General features: G+C 46.5%; 1 protein-coding gene and 1 long non-coding RNA gene across 5 annotated transcripts in view; one reads left to right on the top strand and one right to left on the bottom strand.

Annotated features, from left to right (window-relative positions):
- The window catches only part of LOC138807001 (transcriptional repressor CTCF), a 56,128-nt gene extending 53,803 nt beyond the window's left edge, over positions 1-2,325 (bottom strand). For all 3 annotated transcript variants that reach the window (XM_069992555.1, XM_069992554.1, XM_069992553.1), the window contains exon 1: positions 2,163-2,325. The gene's annotated coding sequence lies outside the window, so the exon portion shown is untranslated. The remainder of the gene's footprint in view (positions 1-2,162) is intronic.
- LOC138807004 (uncharacterized) lies at positions 1,501-14,889 on the top strand. 2 transcript variants are annotated; one of them, XR_011366017.1, is made up of 3 exons: positions 1,501-1,602; positions 10,173-10,250; positions 14,758-14,889. It is a non-coding gene; the product is annotated as an uncharacterized lncRNA (long non-coding RNA). The 2 variants fall into 2 exon arrangements; XR_011366018.1 differs by lacking the exon at positions 1,501-1,602 and adding an exon at positions 2,944-3,780.
- Positions 14,890-16,860: the final 1,971 nt, after the last annotated feature.

Genomic DNA, 16,860 nt, shown 5'->3' with positions numbered 1-16,860 from the left:
AGCTGGGCACTGTGGCTCACACCTGTAATCCTAGCTACTCAGAAGGATGACGGCTGAGGATGGCAGTTCAAAGTCAGCCTAGGCAGGAAAGTCCGTAAGACGCTCATCTCCAATTAACCGCTAAAAAAGCCGGATGTGAAGCTGTGGCTCAAGGTAGAGGTAGACTTGTGCAAAAAGCTCAGGGACAGGGCTGGGAAGATGGCTCAGTGGTAGAGCGCTTGCTTTGCATGCCTGAGGCTCTGGGTTCGATTCCTCAGCATCACATAAGCAAAAAGAAAAAGCTGGAAGTGGCGCTGTGGCTCAAGTGGTAGAGTGCTAGCCTTGAGCTGAAGAGCTGAGGGACAGCACTCACGCCCAGAGTTCAGGCCCCACGACTGGACCCCCCCCCAAAAAAAAGCTCAGGGACAGCACTCAGGCCCAGAGTTCAAACCTCAGATCCGGCACATAGACGACAAAGTCGTAGCAATGCTAGGCGTGGCTCAAGTAGTATAGCAGCTGCATAGTAAGCATGAGGCCTAGACTTCAAACCAGTGTGTATGGAGCTAACCCAGCCTTTTTTAAACTAAGGAGTTGATATATTGTACTATCCTGTACCATACAAAGGTAGTATGTTTGGAGGAGGGGAACTAAACTTCAACAATTCAACATAGGAAGCTTTTTAATGATGCAGGACGGCTTACTGACAGTAAATTTTAAATACATGCCCTAATTTAACTTCTTTTCCTGTCTATAGGAAACATGGAATCCTCACTTTCCTAGTTGATCTGTACTCAAAGAAAGTAGGAAAACTCTGTATTCGAATGTTTACTAATGTCGAACAGGAGAAATGCAGGAAGTCGGCTAGCTATTAGAGTAGTTACATTAGGCATAGATATTTATAAACCATCTGCAATGACCCAGGATTCAATTACAACACCAACCCTCATATTTCAGCGTACGGGCAAATTACCAGTTGAGTCAAGAATAAATTCATTCTGTCCTACTGGCGCTTTAGATCAGGTTGCACAATCTCGAAGGCTGAAACTGCCTATGCCTAGCCCTAGAGCATCAGGTACTAAGTATACGAAGTTTAGCGCCAGGACAATTAAAAACCGGAGGCCGACTCAAGGGTCGTCTCGATCAAAATAACCAGCCTAGAACTCCCGAATTCAGATGGTCACGTCACTTGAGATCAGAGCGAAATTGTTTCAGTCCCTTTGAGATCACTGAATGTACACAGGCTGTTACTTCTCCAAGGGGGTTAAGAGAGTGGAAGCCTGGCAGAAGAAATGCTACTTGAGGCGGAACTCGGCTTTTCTGCCAACTATGGGGTCGGCACGAAGTCCGCTCGCGCGCGGAGCCTTGGCGCGAGTTTGGGGGCGCAGCGGGGCCCGGCGGGGGCGGCGAGCGCACGTTCCCCCGCCCGCTCGGGCGGCGTCGAGGCGCGAATAGCTCAGCCAGCCTTGCAGAGGGAGCTCTCGGCAGCTCTGGGGTCCCTGTGCTCGCAGCCGCAGCAGCGCCGCCTGCGCCACTCGGCGGAGACGGAGACCAGCGGCGACGACGCGCGGACTGGGAGCGACCGCGGAGCAGCCGGGCGGCTGGGGAAGCACTCGGAGCAACCAGGTAGGTTCCGGGACTGGGTGGCCTGGAGGATGGGTATCCCGAGACGCATCGACAGGGGCCCGGACACCCACAGGGCTCTGGGACTCAGTTGCGTGCCCGGCCGCGGGAGGGTCTGAACTCTTAAACGAGTAGCGAGCAAGGAAGCCGGAGCGCGGAGACCGAGTCTCGGCTGAGGCCACCCGCCGCGGGAGGGGCGGAGGGCAGAGGGCGGGCCGCGGCAGGGCGATCAGCCGGGCCAAGTGCCGGCCTCGAGGGCAGAGACAAAGGAAGGAAAATGGAGTCGCCGGGCGCGCGGGCCTCCGCCGCCGCCGCCGCCGCCGCCGCCCGAGGCCTAGCGTGCGGCCAGGAGGCCTAGCGAGCGGGTGTGGAGTGGGGCGGCCGGGCCGCGGCGGCGGCGGCGGGCAATGGCGGCGGCCGCGCCGCAGCAGGGACGGTAGAGGGAGACAAACACCCCCCGGCGGCGGCGCTGGCGCCGGGCTACAGCCAGCGCCGACCGGAGCGGCCCCATCGTGACACCTAGAGGCGGCCCGCGAAACCTCCTCCACCCTGGGCCCCCTTACCTCCGCGCCACACCCCCCGCGGCGCCCGTTCCGCCGCCGCTCCACCGCTCCGGCCACCCGGCGTCCCCGGCCAGCTCTGCGCGCCCGCACCGGCTACTGCTGCCGCCACTGCCGCCAAAGAAGCAGCTCCGCGCACGGTTTAATCGCTCCACAAGCTCGGACACAAAATGGCGGCGGTGCGGTGCAGTGCGCCTGCGTCGGCGCTGCCGGGGCCGCGGGTGCTGATAAGGGAAGGGACGGGTGGGGGGGCCGGCCGGGCGGCGAGTGGAGGGCGGGGGAGGAAAGGTGAGGGGAGGGGTTGGCGCAGGGCAGCATGGGAGGCGGCCCCGGGCGCCAACTTTCAAAAGCAGGCGCGATGGCGTCACGGGACGCACCGCGAGTCGCGTCGTCACGCCGCACGCGCCCTCCCGCGCCCTCGCCCGGTCGCGCGTGGACTTCGCTGGCGTGGTGGCGTCCGGTCTTCCGTTGGGTGGGGCTTCCTGGGTGGGGACCGTCGTCTCGGGGCCGTCTCGGATTCCTGCCTGTTTGACCTGGTTCCCAAACTGCTCTCTCCGGCCCTCTAAACCCCTTAGGAGTTGGAGGAGTGGGGGTGGCTAGAGGAAGCGCGCGCGGGGCCGTCTGTGGGACATGGGCGGCTCCTAGGCCCGGCCCCGCCCAGTCTCCGCCCTACTGGGACCCGCCCGTCAACCGCGGCTCAGTGGCCCGCCACCGAGTGAGGCCCAGCGGGTATCTGTGCGTTGCTGTTTCTCGTATGGAGTCCAGTGCTCTCGAGTGACTGCAAGAAGGGCTGTGTTTGCCTAGAGGCTTCTGAAGATCTCACTCCCTAGAAAAAGAGTCTCCTGAAATCGGGTCAGAGGGAACCAGGGCCTACTCTGGGAGTTCCCAGGCGACTTCAGCCTGGAGAGATAGCAGAAGACCACTTGAGTCTTGTGCACTACAGTCACCTTTAGCGGAAAGGAGTTTTGAGTATTTGACGCCGTGTAGTTTCTGTTTTAAAACCTGCCTTTCTCATTTCTCGTCTTTGCCCGGGAGCTGTTAAGTTCCCGGTGGGTGGAGTCCTTTGGCTCCTCCCCCTCCCCTGGAAGTGCCTGCGGACCCCGCCCAGCCAGACCTTGAAGTTAACGGGGCCGATTGCCAGGTGTTGTGGTGGCTCCCGAAGGAGTGTCTTTTAGTGTTTTTACCGTAATGCGGCTTAATCCTCAACTCCCTTTCGTTAGACTCATTCAGCGCCAATGGAGATGCTTTTCCTCTATTCAGCTGATTGTTCTTGTGAGAATATTGGCCCAATATTGATATACTGGGGTCTTTTACCCACAAAGGAAAGAGAAATGTTTTCGAAAATGTAAAATCTCCAGAATTGTAGGTGCTGGTAACTCGATGAGAAGTTTTTAAACTCGGTGACTGGATTTCAACCATAGTGCGGTCTGTCAGCATATGATCCTTGACTTGAAGAAAAGGAAATTCTAAGAGCAAATCAGTTGTGGAATCCCAGGGCAGAAGATTCTGGTAGTGGGGAGGCTTCAGCTGGCTAAGGGGTTGAGAGTTCTAATCTTGGACCAGAGGCGTAGCTTGTGTTGGATGACTGGAGAATGTCTTTGGTGATCTTGGACAGATTCAGGTGGGTCATACATGGATGTTAATCTAACTAGAATGGGATAAAAAATGAGCAGAAACACGAGAAAATAGAGACAGTACATGTAGGCAACTTGAGAGAAGATTTTCAGTGAGGTAAGCACAGAAATTTAGGGATAGTCAAAAAGGATGTGAGGTGTTGTAAAGGGTTTTTGCCTCTTCCATGCTAGGGATTAAACCAAAGACCTTGTGATGCTAAGTAAGTTCTTACTACTGAGCTCCAGAGATATTTAAGACAGTATGTTTTTTGAGCTCCCCTTCCCCCCCCCCCCCCCACCAGTCCTAGAGCCTGAACTCGAGGCCTGGGCACTATCCCTGAGCTTTTTTGCTCAAGGCTAGTGATGTACCACTTGGGCCATAGCTCCACTTCTGGCTTCTAGTCATTAATTAGTGATAGAAGTCTCACAGACTTTACTGCCTGGCTGGCTTTGAACCACAATCTTCAGATCAGTCTTCTGAGTAGCTAGGATTACAGGTGTTAGCCACCAGCAACTAGCATCTTGAGCAGGTTTCTGCACTGTTGGGAGTGATGTAATAGGGAAGAAAGATGAATGGCACAGGAGAGACGTTTACTTGACCTCTAAAGGATATAAGGGGGCTGGGAAGGTGGCTCAGTGGTAGAGCGCTTGCCTTGCATGCATGAGCCCTTGGTTCCATTCCTCAGCACCACATAAGCAGAAAAAATAGCCGGAAGTGGTGCTGTGGCTCAAGTGGTAGAGTGTTAGCCTTGAGCTGAAGAGCTGAGGGACAGCACCCAGGCCTAGAGTTCAGGCCCCATGACTGGACCCCCCCCCCAAAAAAAATAAAGGATATAAGGAAATGGGAGAAGAGACCTTGGATAGGATGCTTCCTCTAATAATAAGGGTATTAGATGGATGCAAATGCAAGAGAAAGAGAAAACAAGTCCTTTGTAGGGGCACTGAGTACCCATTTCATGGTTTATGGTTGTGATCTTCAGTTTAAACTAGATGGTTCAGTGGGTGTGTATGTGTTTCCCATTAACTTTCAGCTACTTAAGTACAGATATAACATGACCCAAGTTTTCTCCTCATTCCAGTTGCTTGCCCTAGATGAGATACTATTCTAGAAATGTGTATAGTATTTGGAAAATTTACATATGACCTCCCTTTTTTTTTTTTTTTTGCTGGATGTGGGGCCTGAACTGTGGGCCTGGGCGCTGTCCCTCAGCTCTTCAGCTCAAGGCTAGCACTCTACCACTTGAGCCACAGCGCCACTTCCAGCTTTTTCTGCTTATGTGGTGCTGAGGAATCGAACCCAGGGCCTCATGCATGCAAGGCAAGCACTCTGCCACTGAGCCACCTTCCCAGCCCGTCCCCATTTTTTCTAGAAGCAAAATTATCCCATTTGTCTTTTTTTTTTTTTTTTTTTTTTTGGTCGGTCGTGGGGCTTCAACTCTGGGCTTGGGGGTTGTCCCTCAGCTCTTCAGCTCAAGGCTTAGCGCTCTACCACTTGAGCCACAGCACCACTTCTGGTTTTCTGGTGGTTTATTGGAGATAAGAGTTTCACGGGCTTTCCTGCCTGGGCTGGCTTTGAACCATGATCCTCAGATCTCAGCCTCCTGAGTAGCTAGGATTACAGGCATGAGCCACCAGCGCCTGGCTCCCATTTGTCTTTTATGTACACATGTTAAGTCTCAAGTATAAGGATAAGGTGGATTTAAAAAAATTTACCAGCCGGGCACTGGTGGCCTGTAATCCTAGCTACTCAGGAGGCTGAGATCTGAGGATCTCGGTTCAAAGCCAGCCTGGGCAGGAAAGACCGAGAGACTCCTATCTCCAATAAACCACCAGAAAAAACCGGAAGTGGCGCTGTAGCTCAAGTGGTAGAGCGCTCGCCTTGAGCTGAAGAGCTGAGGGACAGCGCCCAGGCCCAGAGTTCAAGACCCACGACTGACAAAAAAAAAAAAAAATTACCAAACATACTTCTAGGATATTTGTGTTTTGCATTCTCTTTGCTAAAAAGAATAGAGCCTGGTACACTTTAGAACTTAGATAACAATAATAATGCTGACTTGGGTTGGGAATGTGGCTTAGTTATAGAGTGCTTGCCTAGCATGCATGGTTCCATTCCTCAGTACCACATAAACACAACAATCCAGAAGTAGTGCTGTGGCTCAAGTGATAGAGTGCTAGCCTTGAGCAAAAGAAGCTCAAGTACAGTGCCCAAGCCCTGAGTTCAAATCCAGGACCGGTAAAAAATAAAAAAAGTAATAATAATGCTGACTTGCATTTGAATATTTTGTTTATGGATTGGGGATGGAACTTAATGGTAAATGACAGCTTAGCATGCACAAGGACCTGGGTTTGATCCTAACTAGTCCAATTAAAAATAAATCTGTCACCAGACACCAGTGGCTCACTCCTGTAATCCTAGCTACTCAGGAGTCTGAGATGGCTGAGATCTGAGGATCACGGTTCAAAGCCAGCCCAGGCAGAAAAGTCCCCATGAGACTTGTAATCTCCAGTAAACCACTCAAAAACAGAAAGTGGTGCTATGGTTCAAGTGGTAGAGTGCTAGCCTTGAGTACAAAGAGGCTCAGAGCCAGCATCCAGGCCCTGAGTTCAAGCCTTACACCAACAAAAATAAATCTATTTGTGACTCAAAGCTGTATCTCAGCTTCTTGGGAAGTTGAGGTTAGGGGTATCACAACTTGAGAGAAGCCTAGGCAAAAAGATTTCAAGACTCGAACCAATTTTTTTTTTTGGGTCCGGTTGTGGGGCCTGAACTCTGGGCCTGGGTACTGTCCCTCAGCTCTTCAGCTCAAGGCTAGCACTCTACCACTTGAGCCACAGCGCCACTTCCGGGTTTTTTCTTTTTGCTTATGTGGTGCTGGGGAATCAAACCCAGGGCCTCATGCATTGCAAGGCAAGTGCTCTACCACTGAGCCACCTTCCCAGCCCCTCAAAGCAATTTTTTTTTAAAAGCTGGATATGGTTGGAAAATGCAAGAGTATGTGGCTCACAGTCCAGGCCAGCCGGGTCATAAGACCCTATTTGAAAACAAAAGCAAAAACAAGATGGGATATGTCTCAAGTGGTAAAGTGTTTTATCTCAAATCATCTTAAGAATAACCTACAAGAATATCTCTTTTTAACGTGGGCAAATATAATGTAGTGTCTTTGAAGAGAAACAAACCTCAACCGTATTTACCCAGTGTATGAACTATATTTACAACAGTTTGACCTCTGAGGCATGTTAGAGCTAGGAATGGGGTCCAAGCGGCCTTTGGAATCTGCTTTCTAAAGATGAAGTGCTGACCTAAATGGGCTAAGAAAAAGCTGAAAATCACTAGGAAGGAATAAAAGGATGTCTTTCTTTTTCTTATAGGAAATCCTTATATATTCTACTTTGTGTAATCATCTCCAAGAATCAAAGAATGAAAAGCCAAATAAAAAATATTTCAGGCTGAAAAGAAACAAACAGTGTTTGGTGCATGTGGCTCATGCCTGTAACCCTAGCTACTCAGGAGGCTGAGATCTGAGGATCATAGGTCAAAGTCAGCCCAGGTAGAAAAGTACCCCTGAGACTCCAATTAACCACCAGAAAACTGGAAGTGGCCCTGTGGCCCAAAGTGGTAGTATGTTAGCCTTAAGTGAAAAGGCTTAGGGACAGCATGCAGACTCTGAGTTCAAGCCCTACAACTGGCAAGGAAAAAAAAACTGAGAGGGAATGGTACTATGATGAGAGCCATTGAAACAGTTCAGATAATAAACATAGGAACTAGGAATGTAGCTCAGTGGTAGAGCAATTAATTGCCTAGCACGGATGTAGCCCAGTGGTAGAGCAATTAATTGCCTAGCACGGATGTAGCCATGAGTTTGATCCCTAGAACTGAAAAATAAGGTGAATTTGTTCCTAAATAAGCTACTTAAGAAAAATGAGAGCCCATTCTGTGATTTGTTTCAGTCAGGTGCTGGTGGTTCATGCTTGTAATCCTAGCTACTTAAGAGACTGAGATTTGAGGATTGAGGTTCAAAGCCAGCCCAGGCAGGAAGGTCTGTGAGACTTATTTTCAAGTAACTAGCAAAAATTAAAAAATTAAAAAATTAAAAAAATGGATCAAATGGTAGAGTGCCATCCTTGAGTGAAAAAGCCAAGTGAAGGCATGAGGTCCTGAATTCAAGTCCCAATACTGTCATGAAAAAGAAAAGGAAGGGGGCTGGGAAGGTGGCTCAGTGGTAGAGCACTTGCCTGGCATGCATGAGGCCCTGGTTTGATTCCTCAGCACCCCATAAGCAAAAAGAAAAAAGCCGGGAGTGGCACTGTGGCTCAAGTGGTAGAGCGCTAGCCTTGAGCTGAAGAGTTGAGGGACAGTGCCCAGGCCTAGAGTTCAGGCCCCACGACCAGACCCAAAAAAAAGAAAGAAAAGGAAGGATAATTTCAGATGCTTGTCCTAAGAAGGAATAAAGGTTTGCTCTTTTTCCCTCCCTCCCATACACACACACACACACACACACACACACACACACACACACACAAATACATGTTTGTATGTACATATGCGTGTGTGTGTGTGTGTATATATATATATATATATATATATATATATATTTATGAACTATAAACTAGTCCTTAGCTTCACAGACAGGACCAGAAACCTAAAATGGTTTATATCCTAAGAGCAGATTCCTCAAGAGTCAGGTGCTGCATAGCTTGATGGATAATCAGAATGCTGCTTTACTGGCAAGTGGACCAGTACCCTCATGCTGGCAAAAGGCATGCTGTTGGTCTGGGTGTGTTGTAGTTAAGTGATTAGAGCACTTGCCTAACATGGGAGAGGCTTTAGGTTCAATACCCAGTACTGGGGGTGGAGGTGGGGAGGGAGAATTGTGATTTTCCTATAGGCGAACAATCTGAGAAGGCAGATTACTAAAAAGCTTTTATTGAACCATTAATTAAATTAAAATGTTAGTTATATAACTTAAACATTTACTATCACCTTGTCTGGATGGAGTCAGATTGTCTTGGATTCAGGTCTTGTCTTAGCGTCTTAGTATCTCTATGATCTTAAGTAAATTAGGTAGCAACTCAAATATAGATGTCTAAAGATGAATAATTGTATTTGACAGTGATTAGGATTATTAAAGAAAAACAAAGCTGGCATAACTGTAGGTATCGTAATTATATAATCAATGTAAACTATTATTATGTATTTTTGGCTTTCCTATCCTTACTCTCAACTTTACCTTCTGATATATTTCATCATTCTTGATTCATTTAGAGAATCAGTTACTTTATTTGGGGGGGGGGGCGGGGTCCTGGGGCTTGAACTCAAGGCCTGGGTGCTGTCCCTGAGCTTATTTTTATTCAAGGCTAGCACTCTACCACCTGAGCCACCATGCCACTTCTGGCTTTTTCTGAGTAGTTTATTGAGTAGTAGTTTATAAGAGCCTCCTGAACTTTCCTGCCATGCCAAGTGTGGCTTAGAACCACAATCCTCCAATTTCACCCTCCTGAGTAGCTAGGATTATAGGTGTGAGCCATTGGTACCTAGCAGAATCAGTTACGTATTCTCTTTATTTAATTTGTTTTATTGGTGCTGGTGGTGGGGCTTGAACTCATTGCCTTGTGCTCTTGCTTATTATTTTCTTTTTTTTTTTTTTTTGTCGGTCGTGGGGCTTGAACTCTGGGCCTGGGCGTTGTCCCTTAGCTCTTCAGCTCAAGGCAAGCGCTCTACCACTTGAGCTACAGCGCCACTTCCGGTTTTCTGGTGGTTTTATTGGAGATAGGAGTCTCACGGTCTCTCCTGCCCGGGCTGGCTTTGAACCGAGATCCTCAGATCTCAGCCTCCTGAGTAGCTAGGATTACAGGCGTGAGCCACCAGCGCCCGGCTCTTGCTTATTATTTTCACTCAAGGCTGGCACCCTACCAGTTGAGGTACACCTTCAAACTGTGATCCTCAAATCTCAGCATCCTAAGTCTAGGATTACAGGCATGAGCTATTAGCGCTTGGCTAAAACAGTTAAGTTTGACTAGGATTTCCCTGGCCTTGGAAACCTTTCTTTCCTTCTTGTGCTGTGTTTTTCCAAATGGCTATATTTCTAAGGGCTTTCTTGACTCTCTTACCTCCCTATTTTTGTAGTACTGGGGTTTGCTCCAAGCTCACTTGGTTTGCTTTCTTGGCTGGCACTCTACCACTTGAGCCATGCTTCCAGCCCAGTGTTTTATGGTTATTTTGGAAAGGGAGTCTCCAAGTCTTTTCTGCCTCAGCTGGTTTTGAACTATGGTCCTCCATATCTTAAAGGCCTCTTGACTAGCTGTGGAATATAGGTGTGAACCATTGGGGCCTAGCAACCCCTTTTTATAATTCCATATAAGTCTTGCATAGTTGTGATCATTTACATGTTTTGTTTTTTAGACCTTCTATACCGGAGAATCAACAAATGGAGGAAAATGTGTTTTCTACATAATCAATGGGAAGAATCTAAACTTCAGTGTAAGGCCTAAAGTTATACATAAATACTCCTGTTCTATAAAGGACAAATGTGAAATATCCAGTTTAGCAAATACCTTCTTCTTTGTCTTCATTTTTGTCTTCTTCTCCTTTCTTCTTCTTTCTTTTTCTTCTTCCTGGAGATTGAACTCAGGGCCTTGTACATGCTAGATAAACATTCTACCTCTGAGCTACAGCTATACCCTAGTTCAGTACATATTTATTGGATTCCCTAGTGTATGTAGCTTTAGGTATGAATATTTAAAGATGATTTAAGATGTGTTAACTAGTAAAAGTGGTTAAGAAAAATAGTGGAAGGATATTTGTAACAGGAAGAAATGAACTCACAGAAGGAACAAATCATTCTCTAATAGTATCTCATCTCAGCTGAATCTAAAGTATTGCCAAGGCATCACGAGGCAAGAGAAAGGCATGTAAGGTAAAGAGCCATCCATGATGAAGGGCATAAAATTATATAAGAGTTTGAGGACAACAGATCATCCCACATCACTGGGCTAGGAGTAGAATAGGGACACTAAACTTTATAAAATGTTTGGAAAGTTTTCAGTGTCTACTGATATCAACTGCCAAGACCAACCACTTGCTCCTAACATTTAAAGACTTCCACATCGTAGCTTGCCCAAACCACAGGAATTTTTTTCCTTATTAATGTCTGCTTTCTTTAGACCCTTATGAAAGCTATATTTGTCTTTCACATTTCAGCTCAAATGACTTTTAAAGTTTTAAAGATTTTACCTAGAACTATATCCTATGCTTAGGAAGCAGGATAATTTTTGTTTTCATCTGTATTTTCCAAACATGCATTGATTATACTTCAGTAATTCATCACATCTGTACATTTTTTCCTTCTTTTGTGCCAGTCCTGGGGCTTGAACTCAGGGCCTAGGCCCTATCCCTGAGCTTTTGTGCTCAAGGCCTGTGCTCTACCACTTTGAGCCACAGTGCCATTTCTGGCCTTTTGGTAGTTAATTGGAGATAAGCATCTCATGAACTTTTCTGCCCAGGCTGGCTTTGAGATCCTCAGATCTCAATCTTCTCGAGTAGCTAGGATTACAGTCACTGATGACTGCAGAAATACATTTTTCATTTTTGCAAGATACCTTCATGTTTGCCTTTTCAAATGATATCCACAGTTCTATTTGATAAGCCAGGCCCAGTTTTGTGCTGAATTCAAGAAATAAACCTGGAGTAGTGGCATTTGCCTATATTCTCAGCATTCAGGAGGAGACAGGAAAATTATGAGTTCAAGGCCTGTCCGTAAGGCTACAAAGTGAGTTCTAGGATAGCTTAGGGTATACAACATGACTGTCTCAAATTTCTGAAAGTGATGAAAATGAAGTCCTCCTCTAATATAAGCTAATAAACATATAACAAATATAAGCTAATTAAAAGTGCTGAAAAGGAGGGAAGGGAGGGAGGGAGGGAGGGAGGGGTTGCTCAGTATCCTCACACAATACTTGGCTATGGCCTCCTCCCTCCCTCCTTCCCTCCCTTCTTTCCTTTCTCCCTTCTTTTCTTCCTTCCTTCCCTCCTTCCTTCCTTCCTTTCTTGCTTTCTTATTTTGAGATGAAGTCTCGTTATATTACCCCAGTTAAATCTTGAACTAGACTCCAGTGGTTCTTCCACCACAGACTTCCAAGTGCTGAAATTATAAGTGTACTCAGCTCAACATTTTTATTTTTATAGCAGTTCTCTGGAGGGGATGCTTCACCTCTAAGCCTACCTTGAATGGAGGAGAGAGAACTATCAGATGAGTTCTAGGTCCCCCTACTTCCTGTTCCCTGCCACTCTTTTGTTTTTAATATTGGGAAATAAACACAGAGCCTCAAGTATGTTAAGCATGTGTGCTTCTCTTGAATCATACCCTTCCAGTCTCCTACTTTTTCAAATTCTATGTGATTTTTTTTTTAGGGGAATGAAAAGATTTCTGTCCCTAAATCAAGTTGATGTCAATTGCTTCAATTCAAAGGGCTTTAGTGGTAGAAATTTAAGGCAATTTGGACAGCAGATTACAGTGGTATTTGAATAATGACTAGTTAATCTATTGTAAGTGTTTACTGACAAACTACTCAGGACCAAGGTTTATGCTTTAGGCTAGGTAATAATGGAGAAGAATGATGTCCCTAGGGGGAAATGTTTTGAATTTCCAGACTTCTCCATTGAATATGTTATACTTTTATCCTCAAAATGCTTTCAGGTTGCTTTTGAAATAAGACAAAACCATCCTGTGAGGAATTAGATATAGGGAGCCAAAAGTAGACAGGTTTTATCAGTACTCATCAAAAGACATTTTTTGGCCACTTACTATGACTACTCACCAAGTAGGTGGCCTTGAGTACCAGGGCTAAAAGGGAAATGCAGTTGGGTGGTACACACCTGTTATCCCAGCACTCAGGGGATGGGAGGATAAAATGTTCAAGGACAGTCTGAGCTACTTAGGGAGACCTTGTCTTCAACATGGGGGGAAAAATGAGAGAGAGAGATGCTGTCTGATCAAATGCTGTCTGGCCCTATGCCAGATGCACTGAATTTGAACCACTAGGGAAGTTCTGAGGTGATCCTTAGAACTAGGTAAATAGGAAAGACCTAACCTGATTTTATGTGTAAGAACTATCCACAATAGGCAAATCACAGAGACAGAAAATAGATTAGTAGTTGTCTGGGACTGGGAATAGGGTGGAGGAAAATGCAAGGGCCTTGGGAATAATAGCTAAGAGATGCAATTTCATTTTATATTAATCTTACTTTATTAAATTTTTGTATTAACTTTAGATGTGCAAAGGGATTTCAATGCAATTTTTTCCATTGATGAAAATATGCCAAAATTGTAGTGATAGCTATATACCTTTATGAATATGTTAAAAGCCATTCAATTTTATTTATTTATTTGCCATGCTAGTGATCAGATCCAGGGCTTCGTACCTGCTAAGCAAGCACTGTACCACACAACTACATCCCCAACTCTTTTGTTTTTTATTTGTTTTTGGTGATACTTGGGTTTGCACTTAGGATCTCAATTTTTCTAGACTGAATTTTACTACTTGACCACACCCCCCAGCTCCACAGCCCTTGGATTTTTGAAACAGGGTATGGCTGTTAGCTTGGACTGGCCTTGAACTCACAATCCTCCTCCCTCAACATCCTGAGTGTTGGATACGAATGCATAGATCTTAATTATGCACTTTTTTTTTTGTTGTAATGGGGCTTGAACTTAGGGCCTGGGCATTGTCCCTAAGCTCTTTTGCTTAAGGCTAGCATTCTACTACTTTAAGCCACAGTTCCACTTCTGGTCTTCTGGTGGTTAATTGGAAATAGTCTCACAGGGCTGGGATTTAGCTCAGTAGCAAAGCACTTGCCCAGCAAGTACAACATCCTGGGTTCAATCCCCAGTACCAAAAAAGAAAAGAGACACACACAAAAAAAACTTTCTGTCTGGGCTAGCTTTGAAAAGATATCTTTAGATCTCACTCAGCTTTTTGAGTAGCTGGGATTATAGGTATGCACCACCAGCATACAACTAATTATACCTTTTTTTTTTTTTTTTTGCCAGTCCTGGGGCTTGAACTCAGGGCCTGGGCACTGTCTCTGAATTTCTTTTGCTTAAGGGTAGTACTCTATCACTTTAGCCATGGCACCATTTCTGGCTTTTTCTGTTTATGTGATACTGAGGAATTGAACACAGGACTTCATGCATGCTAAGCAAGCACTCTACCACTAAGCCACATTCCTAACCCATAATTATGTACTGTTAAATGGTTGAGTTGTTTAATATGTGAACTCTCAATAGGGCTGTTTAAAATGCCCAGTCATAGAAGTACATATCTGTAATCTCAGCTACTTGAGAGGTAGATATCAGAAGAAGTATGGTTCAAGACCAGACCAAGCAAAAGGTTAGTAAGAGCCAGGCACCAGTGTCTCACCCCTGTAATCCTAGCTACTCAGGAGGCTGAGATCTGAGAATCACATTCAAAGTCAGCCCAGCAGTAAAGTCTATGAGACTCTTTAAGACTATGAATCTCTCTCTCTCTCTCTCTCTCTCTCTCTCTCTCTCTCTCTCTCTCTCTCTCTCTCTCTCTCCTCTCTCTGTCACACACTCAACAAGCTGGACATGATGGGACATTTCATGTCTAGTTGGGAGATGTAGGTAGGAGGATCTTGGTCTGAGGCTGGCCCCTGGCAAAACCACAAAACCCTCTCTGGACAAAAAACAAAAAACCTAAAGTTGAAAAGGGTAGGGGGCATGGTGCAAGTGTCATTATGAATGATCTCAATAGGACATTTTAAAGCTGGGGGTACAGATGAAAGTCACATTCATATACATGGCTGGGGTTCAGCAAATTGTACCCACACACCAGGCACAGAAACACACAAGGAAGGCACCCCCGCTGTGTGGGCGAGACAAAGAAGCAGTCCTCTCCTTGTGTGCCAGCCCATCTGCTTCTTTGCCTTTACAAACATGTCTTTTCTTTCTTTTTTGTTTTTTTTTTAGGTTCTCTACAGCTTTGAAAACATGAGGAAGAAGAATGAGAATTAAGAGGAAAGGTAAGATTGGAAGAGGGCAAGAGGAAGGGAAACTGAAGGAAGCTCCAACAACCAACAATAAATTGTATCCTGGACCACATTGCCTGGCTTTTTTTTTTTTTTTAACAGTATGTACATATCAGTTTCCTTTAGGCAAAGCCCTGAAGATGATGACTAATGCATAGCTGTGGCTTCAATGGATGCCAATGATAGGGCACTTCTCAATATCATAGACCTTAGAGGCCTACTTCCATCTGTCCCTTCACCAAGGCAGGCACGGGTTTCACGGGACAACTGGGCACAGACTTTTTTTTACTTGGGTACCTTTACTTCTGATAATAGTATCTATCTTCTATCACCTGGGCAACTGGTTCCTAACTGTCCTAAGTTCAGGGCAACAGGAACAGGTAACTACCCAACCTGTATAACAGCAGGGCAGGAGGTAGAGTTGTGGGGCGGCTTTGCGTTGTGAGAGAGACCTCTGAAGAGAGGTGTAGTTATAAAAGGATTCTCCCTGCCCTCTACCATCTGACAGATCAGGGTCCCTGGGCAAAGTAAGCCAAGTCACAGAGAAAGGTCTCTCTCTCTCTCTCTGTTGTACTAAGTATGCTAGTTCTTCACCTGGCTGTGCTAGAGCTGAATACTAGGCTCTGGCTTTAGCACCCTATTTGTGGAAGACGGGAATTCTGTTCCTTTTCAGCACTAGAGAGCACGGATCTTCAGTGATGGCTCCAGTGAAACCTGTCTGGGATGATGACATTTTTCCATTTTTTCGCCCAAGCCCTGCCCTATCCTGTGGACTGAGCTATGAGTATGTGCTGGCCCATTCACCCCATATGTACTTTCCCAGGACCTGGTCAACACCAATGTCCACTTCCTCTTTTTCCACCACCTGGGCTACCAGTAGGCCTCTTGTCCACAAGATTCAGTTTCTGAGGGGCACCTAGTGGTGGTTCTGGAATTGCAACTTTCTTGCAAGAGCCCATGGACAAGGCCCAAGCTGTGGCCAGATTTGGGTGCTGGCTTGGTTTCTACCATTTGATTGCCTTAATCTACTCCATGCCATCCCAGGTAACCATGCAAAAAGCTGAGCTGAGCTGCACAGTCAGTCCTGCCTAAGTTGCCCTTCATAGTTAAGAGCCGGGTGCCAGTGGCTCATGGCTGAAATCCTAGCTACTCAGGAGGCTGAGATCTGAGGATTTCAGTTCAAAGCCAGCCTGGGCAAAGAAAGTCCGTGAGGCTCATCTCCAATTAACCACCAGAAAACTGAAAGTGGCACTGTGGCTTAAGTGGTAGAGTGCTCACTTTGAACTGAAGAGCTGAGGGACAGTGCCCAGGCCCAGAGTTCAAGCCCTACGACAAACAAAAAAAAGGGGGGAGCACAAAGTTAGGTCAACGTGATGGCTGTCTGCCTGTCACTACCCCGTACCCCATGTCTTTAGTGAGCCACCTGCATCTACTCACAGGTGTTTCCTGTATGCTTTCCTGTTGCTGTGGTTTTTTTTTTTTTTTTTTGGTCGTTTATTTTGTTTTTCTTCTGCTCAGTGTGGCTTCCCCAGCAGGTGGTTAACGTACTAGCCAAACCTCTTTACACAGCCTTAAAGCACTAGGGGGATAGGGCTCCACAGAAATTTGGGTTATCCCTATCCCCTGGGACAGTTGGCACCTCGTTAGCTCTTCCTGAGTACAGGTACACATGCACTCCCTGTGACACCTCTGTGTACTTGCTGTCCCACTGCTGTGCTACTACCACAGGTCCTGGGACACCAGAGTAGACTCAGAGAGTAAGCAAGGTCCTGCCTATACACTCTCTCTTTTGGATCATGGACATTTTGTTGGGAGAGGGGAAGAGCAGTCTGTTTCTCTAGCCAAGGGTATGGCCCTTCCTCAGGCCCTTCTTAGAATAAGCCTGCCATCCTGCAATCAGACCCACTCTCTTGTTCTTCCCACTTTGACTCTTCACCTCCTGGGTTAACAAATCAGATTCCAGGCAGCTCTGAGGGAGGGGAGCCATATTCTGGGAACCCTGCCTTCTGAAGCAACAGTTTTGATGTCTGTTGGGCACCACAGG

The sequence above is a fragment of the Dipodomys merriami genome, unplaced genomic scaffold (assembly GCF_024711535.1).
Source record: "Dipodomys merriami isolate MVZ:Mamm:240054 unplaced genomic scaffold, mDipMer1.0.p SCAF_41, whole genome shotgun sequence".
Lineage (NCBI taxonomy): Eukaryota > Metazoa > Chordata > Mammalia > Rodentia > Heteromyidae > Dipodomys > Dipodomys merriami.
This window is presented reverse-complemented; position numbering and strand designations above follow the sequence as displayed.